Raw genomic sequence first — 14,810 nt, 5'->3', positions numbered from 1 at the left:
AGCATTAAAACGGCAAAAGAGGCCTAATCCACTTCAGATTTTGGTTGAGGCTTCAGTGGCTGAGCATGATAGTCTTCACTCTGAATTTGAGCAAATTCAGAGAAATTTTTGTCATTTTGAAATTTTTGGCTTGCAAAACAGATTTTTCAGCCCAACGCGTAGCGCGTCGACGCGCGCGCTTATGATTGGGACACTTGTTGGAGGAAAACTTTATAGTTTTGGATTTTTCATGGTAAGTTATGCATGCTCTAGTATGGCCAAGGCATTTCATCAAGTTCTGGATGATCAAAAGGGTCAAAAACACCATGAAAATCACCTTTCTGCCACCTTTTGCATCAGCAGGAAGTACTTGTGGGAGAATGAAATTTTGAAGGGGCAAATGAGCTCCAAATTGGGAAATTCCACTTGGGCTGGATAGCAGACATCCAGGGCTTTCCAACCAGCTATTGTGAGCTTGATTTTGATGTCAGGAAGTGCCCCAAAAGTAGGCTGAAAGGCGCGCGACGCATAGAGCTCAGGCGCGCGGCGCATAGAGATTTTTGGTCAAATTTTCATCTTCCAGCTCAGGAATTCGGCCAGTTTTCACCAGTTTCACCTTCTGATGTAATATGTGACTTATCTTGATGTAATTTGATGTATATGATGTAACTTTGGCACTTATTTACCTATTCTAGATGATTCATTCACAAAATAGCAAAAATTTAATGTAATGAATCAGTTTCCCTTCTTTTAGAGGCAGGTTGTTTGGATGCCTAGTTTTCAGCTCTATGTTTGGAATTAGTTCAAACTGCTCCTAGAAGGAGGAGTTCGACCCCTAGAGGCTATGAGGTAGGTTGGCATGGTCTATATTATGTAGATTTTCAGTCAGTAGCAAGGGTTGGAGTATTGGGAAAGTTTTGGCACACTATTGTACATATCTTCTGCATTTTGGCTAAGGAAAGATCAGAGGTTTTGCAGCACCTGTTGGGATTCATGTGGTTTTCAGTTTTGATGGTGTGTTCTCTCAGTTATTTGTAAGTTCTTTAATGTTTTAATGTATTCCATTCCCTTCTTTTGCTTCTGAAACTAAATGAATGAGTAAGTGAGGTAGAATCCATTGATTTTAGTGCTCTACCTTTAAATTTGTTTAGTTTTATATGTTTTCACCAGTCTGGAGAGGATCCCGGTTTCCCCTTGCCATTTTCAGCTCCTTGTCATTCTGATCCATCCATACATATGATCAAAAAGCATTAAAGCTACTACCTACCTTGCCCCAACTCGAATTCTGCAAAGATCTGGTCTCATCCCCGAGCCCAAATTTGTTTTTTTCCCTTTTCTCCAACAAAACCCCAAAAAATTTTAAATCAAACCTACCTATCCATTTACTAGCCTAAAATCAATATCCATTATAAGTTATCTCAGCTCCTTTGAAGACCTTTTGCCGAGATAGACCCGGAGAGAGCCCTCTCCTGTCCTCGTAGGGCTAGCTACGAGGCTGAGCTTGGTTTGATGTGGCCTTGAGTCTCGCCTTCCCTCAGCCTAAGGCAGATTCCAGCGCTAACATAGTGGCGACCATACTGGGGAGAAAATGGTTTGCTTGTTGATGTCATTTCTTTTATAAGCTACAGACGGAGCCTGAAGATTAGCCAGGTAGCCTTCGAAACGCTTTTGCTTTGCATTAGCGCAAGTAGATAAATGCTACTTCAGTCAATCTCCGGTCTAGCTTGTAATCGTGACACTTGAAACACCCCAGTACATCTGCAAATTCTAAGCTTCTGGATGATAAGCTTAGAGTTTAACAGGCTGAAAAAGTTGTTTATGTTCCTTTGATTTCTTGAAAATAACATGCTGGCTTCAAAGAGATATACCAGAGCTAATCCAGATCCTAATCCTCCTCCTGTTTACGAAAATCCCAATTTGATTCCGAGACTCCTTCGTCAAGAGAGCTCTGTGACTCCCGTGTTTAAATCTCATTCATGTCCTGCAATTTTTAAGTATCTTGAAGAACTTGATTTTGACGAGAAGTTTGAATTGTCGCTATTTAAAACCAAATCCGAAAGTGCACTTGGTTCTCTAGTTCCAAATCCTGACTTTGCTACAGCTCTTGAAGTTGAAAGAAACAATAAATTAATTGAAAATTTTATCTTGCGGCACCTTCAGAGAGACATTCAGTTTTCAAATCTTGTTGATTTCCTAGAATCTGCATCTGCAAATATTGGATCTTCTATCACGGCTTCCGCCTCGAAAGTTCCCACTGAACCGCCTTTCATTCCCACTATTCCCCTGCAACCTATAATCACATATCAAAAGTCTGCAGTAAATTCCCCTTCTTCATCCCACGTTGCTTCTCCTCCGCATACACCTCCTCATACTCCTCATACTTCAGTTACACCCACTCCTCCAACAACCCCCAGACCAAATCCGCCAAGGGCAATGGCCGCTCGGTTTGCACCTCTCGCTCTGCCTCAAGTTTTGAATGACATGCCCGCAGATTATCAAAGTAAAATTCCTTTGTTCGATGGCACACCTCAAAATATCACAACTCAGCAACATGTCGACAAAATGACGAATTTCTTCGATCTCCATGAGATTGATGAAGAGAATGTAACTATGAGGTTATTCGTGCAGACTTTTGGTGGAGAGGTAAGGAAATGGTTCAGAGCTTTGCCGGCCAGAAGTGTTCCTACATTAGAAGATCTGAAGAGACAGTTTCTGGAACGTTGGGAAGTAAAGAAAGATCCGCTGCAAATCAAATCTGAATACACTAAGATCAAACGAAATGCTAGAGAGTCCGTTCAAGACTATTGCATTAGATTTAATGCGGTGTATAATGCAATTCCAGATGATTTAAAACCAACTAGAAAATCAGCGTTGCTTAAGTTCCCAGATGGTTTTGATCCGAACATGGCTTATCAATTAAGGGAGAGAGATCCACCTACCTTAGAAGAAATGCAGAAAATTGTCGTTAGTGTTGAGGCAAATTTGAATGATAAGAGAGCTAGAATGAAAGTCGAGAAGAAAGTCTCAATAAAAGAAGAAGCCTCTACATCAGACCAAGTTCTCCGCAAGGTAGAAAAGATGATTGAAAGGTTAGCTCTTGATAAGCCTGAACCACAGATTCGGAATCCTAATTTTCGTGGCCAATAGCAGCCTCAATTTAGGATCAAACAGCGTGAGCAGTGAGCACAAGAAACGGCAGCACAACAGCAGCAAGTAAAGACACCTCTTCAGCAGAATTTTGTTGGTCAAGAATCAGATGATGAAGATAATGTAGTTGGGGAAGAAAATCACTTCTTTACTCCTGATGATATGCCCACATTTATCACTGAAGATGATGAAAATGCAGCAAGTTCAGCAGTACAACATGATGCAGATTTTATCTTGGCAAACGATACAATTCTCGAGGAAGAGTCGGATGAGTATCAGAGAGGTTATATGCATGCTTTGTCCACCCAGCAGCGTCAGTATTCACTTAGAAACAGAAATGTTCTCATCAATCCAGTCCAGAAAAGAAAAGAAGTTCCAGCATCCAAAGATGAAACACCGGCCGCACCAAAGAAAGGAAAAGAGAGTGTTGATCCTATGACTAGCAAGCCTCCACCAGCAAATGAAAAGGTAAATCAGCCCATTGTATCAAAGGATAAACCTGAAAAGAAAGATGTTCCAGCCAAAGAGGTGGAAAAGACTTCTGCTTTTAGTTTAGAAAATGAAATTTCTAAATTGAAGGTATCCATTCCTTTGACTGAGCTCATGAAAAACAACAGCTATAGAGGTCAAGTCTCCAAAATTCTGAATTTTGACCCAATGTCTGATATGGTGAGTGTGGAGGATGATCAACCGGAATTGATTTTTGGACCAGCATTGAGTGGTGAGTCTGAAGTACCTCCCTTTTATATCAGTTTGAGAGTGCATGAGTTTGTGTTGCATAATGCTATGTTTGATTCCGGCGCCTCCCACAATCTTATGCCGAAAGCTATCATGGAGAAGTTGGGTTTGGACATCACCAGGAAATACCATGATCTCTACTCATTTGATTCTAGCAGGGTGAGATGTATTGGGCTTATTAAAGACTTGGTTGTAAGTTTGGATCAGATCCCCGCAAAGAATGTCTTGATGGATGTTGTCGTGGCTGACATTCCTCCCCGCTTTGGTATGCTCCTTTCCAGATCTTGGGGAGCAAAATTGCAAGGAACAATACAGCTTGATTTCTCCTATGCAACGATTCCCGTGTTTGGCCAAATGAGAAAGTTGTACCGGGAACAAAAAATGAAATACATGATCACCAGCAAGGAGAAACCAATTAATCATCCGGTTAATTATGTACATACAGATCTAGAGTCTTTTGTTTTGTATTCAGATAGTTTCAATGATATTGATAGTCAGTTAGTTGTAGCAGATGATATTCCAGAAATAGCAGAGAATTTCAAAGAAGTTTTGAAGAAAGAACGACAGGAACAGCAAAACACCATTGAGCAATCAGCTGGAGGTAATGGACAGCAAGCAAAAAAAATACAGCAAACAGCATTTCAGCACTTGGCAGAAGAGGAAGATGGTTTGTGGACCATGGATTTTGATGGAGCAGTGGGCAATGACGGTGCTGGGATTGGTATTTGGGTACGTAGTCCTTTTTCTGCCTCAGACAAAGTGCCTAGTAATGTGCGGGTATGTTCTTACAAGCTTGCTTTTGATTGTTCGAACAATGAAGCTGAGTACGAAGCTTTGATCGCTGGCCTGAAAATTCTAAGAAAGTTGAATGCTAAGAGGATTGCAGTATATGGTGACTCCGAGTTGGTGATTAAGAAAGTTAAAGGCGAATATCAAACAAAACATCCTCGGATGCGGGCATACCGGAACGTTGTTCTAGATATCCTGAAGGTGTTTTCAGATTATACGTTGACGTGTGTGCCTCGTATTCAAAATAGCATTGTAGATGTAATTGCTAAGGCAGCCAGTAATTTGAAGATTCCTATGAACTCAAGCAATAAATTTGAAATCCATGTGAAGCACCATCCGACTGTCCCGGACAATCAGAGACATTGGCAAGTTTTTCAAGATGATGAGGAGATTAATGATTTTCTGCAAAACAAAGGTAAGTTCAAGGATACTTCAATGGATGTAGAGCATGATGATGGTAAAGATGAGGTCCAGATAAATCAAATGGAAGTGTTGCAGCTCAAGGACAATGTGATTCCTAAAGGCTTGATACCTTTAGAGGAGCTCTTTGATCATGATGACGTAGCCCACAAACCGACATTGCAGCGAACAGAAAAGGGAGTTGAAGATGTGAATCTTGGAACAGCCGAGCATCCCAAGATGGTAAAGCTCTCCAAAACATTGCCACCGAAGGTAAAGGCCAAATATATCAGTTTGTTGTCATCTTTTGCCAATGTGTTTGCTTGGGACTATTCTGATTTGAAGACATATGATACAAATATAATTCAGCATACCATTCCTATTAAGCCTAATCAAAAACCTTTCAGACAAAAGTTAAGAAGGCTTAATCCAAAATTGTTGCCATCAATTGAGAAGGAGATAAATAGGCTGTACAAATCAGGAATTATTGTTCCCATCCGCTTTTCTGATTGGATATCTAATTTGGTGCCTGTGCGAAAGAAGACCGGTGAGATTCGTTTGTGCATTGATTTCCGGAATCTCAACAAAGTTTCATTGAAGGATAATTATCCGCTGCCCAAAATGGATCACATACTACAGCGAGTAGTCGGAGCATCACGCATGTCACTACTCGATGGTTATTCTGGATATAACCAAATTTTAGTCCATGAAGATGACCGAGACAAAACAGCGTTCACCACTCCGTGGGGAACCTTTCATTATGCGAAAATGCCTTTCGGGTTGAAAAATGCAGGTGCTACTTTTCAGCGGGCAATGGACTTGGCTTTCGCAAATGAGAAGGATGTCTTCTTAGTGGTGTACCTTGATGATTTGATCGTGTTTTCCAAATCAGATGATGAACACTTGCTTCATTTGAAAATTGTCTTTGAAAAGTGCAGAAAATATGGTGTGTCGCTGAATCCTAAGAAGAGTTTGTTTTCCATGGATGAAGGCAAACTACTTGGGCACATTATCTCAAAGGATGGCATCCGTATCGATCCAGCATGTGTGGAAGCAATTCAGCAAATTGGCTTGCCCCGGAATAAGAAGGAGATTCAATCGTTCAATGGTAAGATGAATTTTTTGCGCCGTTTTGTTCCTAATCTTGCTGAGCATCTTAGGGAGATTACAAACATGCTTAAGAAGGACAGCCAAGTGTCATGGACGGAAGAGGCTGTGAAATATTTCAATTTAGTTAAATTGGTTCTTTCTTCAGCTCCGGTTCTAATCAGCCCGGATTATACTCAGGATTTTATATTGTTTTCTTTTGCTTCGGAGCATACTATGGCAGCTGTGTTAATGCAGAAAAAAGATGAGCATGAGAGACCCATTGCTTTCTTCAGCCGGACCATAAGAGATGCTGCTTTGAAATACAACATTATCGAGAAACAAGCCCTTGCACTTGTAAAAGCACTGAAAGATTTCCGTGTGTACATTCTGCATTCTCATATTTTAGCCTATGTTCCTAATGCTGCCGTCAAAGATGTTTTGGTTCAGACCGACCCGGAGGGAAGGCGTGGCAAATGGATAGCAGCTTTGCTGGAGTATGATGTGGAGATAAGGCCCACAAAGCTTGTTAAAGGTCAGGGATTGGCGAAATTGATGGTTGAATCAAATTTACACGTCTTAGACATAAATCTGATCGCTGCCTTGTCTGATGAAAATGAGGAAAGTTCTTCGCTTCAGGTATCAGAAATGTTTGTTCTTTCTCCGTGGTATTCGGATATCATATATGTACTTCAAAATTTGTCTACACCACCTGGTATGGCTAGAAAAAAAGCGAGAACTCTTAAGTTGAAGGCTGCTAAGTTTTGTGTTTTAAATTCTGCACTTTATTGGAAAGATCCCTGTGGCGTTTTGTTAAATTGTTTGGTGGAAGAAGAAGCGAAGCAGGTCATAGAAGATTTCCATAAAGGGGATTGTGGCGGTCACCTTTTTTGGAAAATGACGGCAAATAAAATTTTGAGGGTTGGATACTATTGGCCGACATTGTTTGCTGATGTGTTTAAGGCTGTCAAGAGCTGTCCTAATTGCCAGATTTTTGAAGGGAAACAAAAATTACAGCCTTTTCCGCTTAGGCCCATTAAGGTGAGTGCCCCTTTTCAGCAATGGGGGTTGGATTTTATTGGTGAAATTCATCCTTCTTATTCAGGTCAGCATAGATGGATCCTCACGGGAACGGATTACTTTACGAAATGGATCGAAGCAATTCCCACCAGGCAAGCTACGGATGCGGTAATAGTTTCATTCCTTGAGAATAATATATTGTCTCGTTTTGGTTGCCCGAATAAGTTAATAACTAATAATGCAGCAGCTTTCAAGTCAAATAGGATGGTTGAGTTTTGTAGTAAATATCATATTACTTTGGGGCACTCAACCTCCTATCATCCGCAAGGCAATGGATTGGCGGAGTCTTCCAATAAATCTTTGGTTAATATCATTAAGAAAATGCTAGAAATGAACAAGAAAAGTTGGCATAAGAAGCTGGTACATGTACTTTGGGCAGATCGAGTGAGTCAAAAGAAATCTATTGGGATGTCTCCTTTCGAGTTGGTGTATGGAGTGGACACAATGTTTCCTTCATCTCTGGCTGTCCCGGTAGTCAAATTGCTTCAAGAAGCAGGCAGCGAGGAGGATCCTATGTAGCGAAGACTTAATCAGATGATTCATTTACAGCAAACACGAGAGGAAGTCTTTCAGAACACATTCAAGTTACAGGAACGCATAAAGAAGATCTATGACAGAAAAGCTAAAATAGATAAATTTCAACTGGATGAGATAGTTTTGAGGTGGGATGCAAGAAATGAAGAAAAGGGCAAGCACGGCAAGTTTGAAAATCTTTGGAAAGGTCCTTTTAAGACTACAGCATTTCGGGGTCAGAACTCTTTTCTTCTTAAGGAGATGAACGGGGAAGATTGTCCAGGAGGGCCGGTCAATGGTCGGCTGCTCAAGCGGTACATTTTCTGAGTTTTTCTGTTGTTCTATTATCATTGTAAATACCATTTTATTTCAGTTTCGCTGCAAGTGTCTGCTGTGATCTTTTCTTCAGTCTCGGGCCCGAAGTGAAGGCTATAATTATGAAGAAAGATTTCAGTTTTAAGTCATTTTGTTTAGTCAGTTTAGTTTTAAGTCGGAGTTGGTCTCAGTCATTCTTCAGTTAAGTTTTCAGTCAATAAATATGTCAAAATATTTTGTGTTGTCTATTGAAATAATGACTCCATAGCCCAATGGATGAAAGGCACTGTCTAGCTATCCCAGAGATCTGCCGTTCTTGGCACCTCTTTGGAGCTACCATCCCCATTGGAGCCAATGTTAGAGTCGGTCCTTACAACCCTCCGTCAGAGATCTGTTCGCTTTTTTGCATATCATTCTTAGGTGTCTCGCTCATTCCACTTCGTTGCATTTCGCTAGGGGCATGCCATTGACTGACGAGAGGGTCTGGTCGTCTTGTCTTTCCTCATGCTTGTACCTGCAGGGCTAATTAAAATTCCTCAAAAATCACTGAAGTTCAGGTCACGTCGTTACGGTCATAAATGATTATTTTAGTTAAAATGAGTCTTTAGTCCTAGAGTCTAGGGTTTCAAGTCTTTGGATACGTGTGATAAAAGCTCGCAGGCCATGAGGTTGGTTACGAAAGTTTCCCATTTCATATTTTTATTCCCAAAAACATTTGAAGACATTTTTAGTTCAAAACTTTGTTTTGAATTGGAAACTGTCAAATTTAGTTTTTGTAATATTGATGTATTTTTTTCACCATAAGAAGTTTCACAGCAAGCCTCTGATGTTTGCCAAAGCCAAATGCCAAAATCTCTGCAAAAAATCAAGACATTTCATCAGTCCAAGATTCAGAAAAAGAGTGAAAAGCCAAAGACAGAATTGCATTAAATGGTAAAGTTCCAAAAGCCAAACATTATAAAAGTGGGTTATGGTTTAATGAGATATTTTATAACCCATATAAAGCATGGAAAACAAGTCATTTTCACAAGTTTCCCAAAGCAAAACCAAATCAGAGTGTTGAAGACAAAGTGGAAGCGTTTCAAGGTTGTGGAGTTGAAGTGGAAGTGCGCGCTACGCACAGAGCAGGCGCGCTACGCACAAGAAGCGCGCTACGCACTGGGCTTCACCGGCCTGTGCAAAATTGCATGCGCGCTACGCACATACTGCGCGCTACACATTGGGTAAGCGCGCGACGCATACAAACTCAGAGCCAAAAAAAATTTCTCCCTCGTCCAGATTCATGCCAAATTGCCTCCAACTGCTTGCAAGTAGGTTCTTTATGTTTGCTCAGTGAATTTTAGACATGATTATGGTGTTTTGAATGTGGAGAAACAAGTGTGAAATGTAAAACCCTATGTTTATTTCCAAATTCACTTCTTAGGGTTTGAAACAAATATTAGGGACTGTGTGGGTTAATATATGCCTGTGTCATCTATTTTCAGTGGTGTTCATGCTCATTATTAACCTTAGCCTCACACCCTCTCTTTGCCATTACATCACTGTTGTCATTATTATGGCCATTGTCATTTTCACACTGTTTTTTTTAGGCAAACTCATTTGACAAAACTATTATCATTGTGGATTTCCTATGATACTTTGATACTCTTGTGACACATTTGAGGAGTAAAGCATACACTGAAATTTTTGCCTTCACTATACCTATATCAGCATACATTTTGCAAACAGTCTGATTTCAGCACAATGTCAGAGATGGATTTAGTTTATGAACAGGAGTATGACAGTGATTCCACAGCAGAATTTAATGTACCACGGAGGTCTCATAAAAGTGGCAAAAGTGGTAAGCATCTCAGGGAGGAACCTACTTCTTTGGCTCAATTGCATGCTTGCTCGCTTGCAATGAATTGTTTTCGCTATCAGTCATGTTACCACTATTGTGAGCTGATTTCACAAACTCAGCATCATCATGAGCTAGCTCGTCTATTTGTTCTACACTTACATGATGGCCATGTAAATCTTGCCGGAGTAGATTTCATTTTGTCACCAGAGACCATTGCTCAGGCCACCGGAATACCAAATGTAGGAGAGGAATGGAACAAAAGACAGCAGCTAGATAAATTCTACTATGAGCCATACATCAAACTTGGGTTTATAAGGCAGCTAAGCAGGGTATTTCCATTCAGATTTCTAAAGGATGAGTTTATACCCTTGATGAAGCTTATCATTCGATATTTCAGTTGTGAGGGCAGATTCTCGCGCCTCTATACGTACCATATTCGTTTGTTGATGCATTTCACGAGGGTACATATGATGAGCATTCCATACTTCATGTATCGCAATAGAGAGAGGATAACATATCTTGTACAGAGGAAGACCCCAGCACAGCAGCATAGAAGTATATATCATTACACGGTGATCAAAATCATTATGGTACAGCAGCTCACACAGTAGGGCATTACTTGGGAGGATTTCATCTCCCGTGACTTCTTCACAGCGCTACAACTGCCTCCCGAGGTAGTTCATGATGAGGGAGAGCCTTCACATCAGTTTGACATTCCTGAGACCGAGCATATTAGTGCTCTAGCGTATGTGACATACCAGCGAGGCCACAGGGCCTTATTTGCAGCTACACGACGAGTACTATCTCCACATGGCATGGAAGGGGTCTCGCCTTCTTCTTCAGCACAGTTACAGGTTCAGGACAGAGGCAAGAGGCCGATGCATGAGGAGAGCCCTTTAGGAGGCCATGATATTGATGTTACACTCAGTGATGTGGATGGGAGCTATCCTGGCTTGAAACTGAAAGAGATCATCCAAAAGCAGAAGGCTGAGATTGACAGCTTGAATGAGAAGTTGCTAAAGGCAAAATGTCTGATCAAATATTTGGAGCAGCGCAATAAGTAGCTAGAGGACTAGCACACACTTATAGAGCTGCGACAAATCCGTGAAGACCGAAAGTTGGCCCGGAAAAGACCTGGCGATTTGACACCTTTTGAGCAACAATTTTGGCTTGAGAAAATCAATCGACATCTGGAGGAGTTGTTGGCGAAGGCCAATAGAGACAAAGACATGCTCCATCATATGAAACATCACTATTGGGCTTGCATGCACGTCGGTAAAGCAAAAATAAAGATTTTGAAGAGGAGGTTGAGCAGAGCATTAAAACGGCAAAAGAGGCCTAATCCACTTTTGATTTTGGTTGAGGCTTCGGTGGCTGAGCATGATACATGATGGAGGGTATTCGCTCTGAATTTGAGCAAATTCGGAGAAATTTTTGTCATTTTGAAATTTTTGGCTTGCAAAACAGATTTTTCAGCCCAACGCGTAGCGCGTCGACGCGCGCGCTTATGATTGGGACACTTGCTGGAGGAAAACTTTATAGTTTTGGTTTTGTCATGGTAATTTATGCATGCTCTAGTATGGCCCAGGCATTTCATCAAGTTATGGATGATCAAAAGGGTCAAAACACCATAAAAATCACCTTTCTGCCACCTTTTGCATCAGCAGGAAGTACTTGTGGGAGAATGAAATTTTGAAGGGCAAAATGAGCTCCAAATTGGGAAATTTCACTTGCGCTGGATAGCAAACATCTGGGGCTTTCCAACCAACTATTGTGAGCTCTATTTTGATGTCAGGAAGTGCCCCAAAATCATGTTGAAAGGTGCGCGACGCATAGAGCTCAGGCGCGCGGCGCATAGAGATTTTTGGTCAAATTTTCATCTTCCAGCTCAGGAATTCGGCCAGTTTTCACTAGTTTCACCTTATGATGTAATATGTGACTTATCTTGATGTAATTTGATGTATATGATGTAACTTTGGCACTTATTTACCTATTCTAGATTATTCATTCACAAAATAGAAAAAATTTAATGTAATGAATCAGTTTCCCTTCTTTTAGAGGCAGGTTGTTTAGATGCCTAGTTTTCAGCGCTATGTTTGGAATTAGTTCAAACTGCTCCTAGAAGGAGGATATCGAACCCTAGAGGCTAGGAGATAGGTTGGCATGGTCTATATTATGTAGATTTTCAGTCAGTAGCAAGGGTTGGACTATTGGGAAAGTTTTGGCACACTATTGTACTTATCTTCTGCATTTTGGCTAAGGAAAGATCAGAGGTTTTGCAGCACCTGTTGGGATTCATGTGGTTTTTAGTTTTGATGGTTTGTTCTCTCAGTTATTTGTAAGTTCTTTAATGTTTTAATGTATGCCATTCCCTTCTTTTGCTTCTGAAACTAAATGAATGAGTAAGTGAGGTAGAATCCATTGATTTCAGTGCTCTGCCTTTAAATTTGTTTAGTTTTATATGTTTTCACCAGTCTCGAGAGGATCCCTATTTCCCCTTGCCCTTTTCAACTCCTTATCATTCTGATCCATCCATACATATGATCAAAAAGCATTAAAGCTACTACCTACCTTGCCCCAACTCGAATTCTGCAAAGATCTGGTCTCATCCCCGAGCCCAAATTTATTTTTCCCCTTTTCTCCAACAAAACCCCAAAAAATTTTAAATCAAACCTACCTATCCATTTACTAGCCTAAAATCAATATCCATTATAAGTTATCTCAGCTCCTTTGAAGACCTTTTGCCGAGATAGACCCGGAGAGAGCCCTCTCCTGTCCTCGTAGGGCTAGCTACGAGGCTGAGCTTGGTTTGATGTGGCCTTGAGTCTTGCCTTCCCTCAGCCTAAGGTAGATTCCAGCGCTAACAGGGTAGATACAGACACTGTAGATAAATGGTTAAATATGCTAGAAGGGTATTTTTCTGTTCATAATTTTTCCGACCGGGAAAAGATTAGTTTCGCTCTTCTCAAAGTCACCCCCCACGTCAAGACTGGTGGGAAACCTACTACGAGCAGAAAGATGAAAGTACGACCTCATTTTTTTCAGTCGCACCCTCTTGGGATTCATTCCATACTGCCATCAAAGAGCAGTACTACCCTATTGGAAGCTATGAGGATCAATACATAAAGTGGACCACGCTACGGCAAGGAAGGGACCAAGACGTGCCGGGGTTTACCAATATTTTCCATACCCTTCACACAAAGTTGGGTATCAAGGATTCAGAGCAGCATTTGGTACTCAAATAACGCAGCTGCCTACAAAAGTACATCTAGGAAGAAATAGAAGTCCTGAACATCTCCTCGCTCGGCACGGCATACTGATATGTCGTCAAGATCGAGCAAAATTTTAAACAGAAGAAGCGAGACTTTGGATCTACGAATCCAAAGCATGGGAAATGTTCCCCCAAAACGTAGAACAAAGGACAAAGCCAAGGCGGGGCGGCCCAAGATAACCCGCCAAAGATGCAAGAAAAGAATAGCGTCACGAAGCTGAAAAAGGACACGGGAAAGTGGTGTGAATTCCATAAGAGCTCCACTCACAACACAAGTGAGTGTCGAGCCAAGTAGTCACTGGTGGCCGAGCTAAGGGTTTCAGAATCAGATGCATGTTCCGACTCTGATTCAGAACCCAACAAGGGGAATGACAAAGGGAAGCAGATTATTGATGTGGAGCCCAACGCCATCATTGCCACCACGAAGATCCAGAAGGAGCAACCCGAAGATCCGGAGGAGGAGGAACATCTCTTCCACTCCCAGATGTGGGTAAAGGGCTCCCCGCTAAAATTCATTGTCGACAGCGGGAGCCAAAAGAACCTCATTTCGGCAAAGGTCGTGAAGCAACTGGGCTTACCGACCATAGCACATCCACAACCGTACACCATCGGGTGGCTTCACTAAGGACAAGATCTTCGCATAAGCCAGTAGTGTCACCTTCCATACAACATCAAACCCTTCACAGATGAGGTATTGTGTGATGTTGCTCCCCTTGATGTTTGTGATGTATTATTAGGAAAACCATACTTGTGGAAGAAACATGTTGTGTATGAATCAAGGCCCCATGCTATTATTGTTACTTTGGGCAATAAGTTGTACAGGATATCGGAGGTAGCACCGCCTACCGCCATCTCTTTGGTTACTGCAAAACAATGCAGTAAGCTCATTTCCAAAATTGGGAAATTTGTTTTCCTGATGATACGCCCTCAAGGAAAGAAGAAGACGGTGACAACGGCTTCCAGATAGGGCCCCTCCAAACGACAACTACAAATGGACAAGGTCGTGGAGGAGTACGAGGACATCTTCACCTCGCCCATAGGGGTTCCTCTACACTTTCAGGTTAAGCACTCCATCGATCTGACCCTAGGTGCACCGCTGCCCAATGGACCAATCTATCGGCGCTCTGTGCTGGAGAATGATGAAATCAAGAGGCAGATTCAAGAGTTGTTCCAGAAAGGTCACATCCGTCCAAGTTCATCACCCTTTGGGAGCCTGATCGTGTTGGTACAGAAGAAGGATGGGACTTGGAGACTTTGTATTGACTATAAGACGTTGAACAAGATCATTGTCCGTAATAAGTACCCGATCCCATGGATTTATGACTTCATGGACCAACTGAAGGGGGCAAAATATTTCAGTAAGATCGATTTGAAGTCAAGATATCACCAGGTACCAATTAAACCCTTCGATGTGTGGAAGACTACCTTTAAAGCCAAGGAGGGCCTTTTCAAATGGCTGGTTATGCCTTTTGGATTGATGAATGCTCTGTTGGGTTGTGTTATATTCTTTCCACAACTAACCTACGTAGTGAACCAAGGGGTTAGAGGGGGGGTGGAGCGCCCCCTTCATTGCGCCGATTGCGCAGCGGGGGGGGTCACAGGGGGGCCGGAAGCCCCCCCTATCAGGGGGGTTTGAGGGGGACGGGTAGCCCC

The sequence above is a fragment of the Pinus tabuliformis genome, chromosome 6 (genome assembly GCF_031772625.1).
Source record: "Pinus tabuliformis cultivar Carrire ecotype Pingquan chromosome 6, CPIR1, whole genome shotgun sequence".
NCBI classification, from domain to species: Eukaryota; Viridiplantae; Streptophyta; class Pinopsida; order Pinales; family Pinaceae; genus Pinus; species Pinus tabuliformis.
This window is presented reverse-complemented; position numbering follows the sequence as displayed.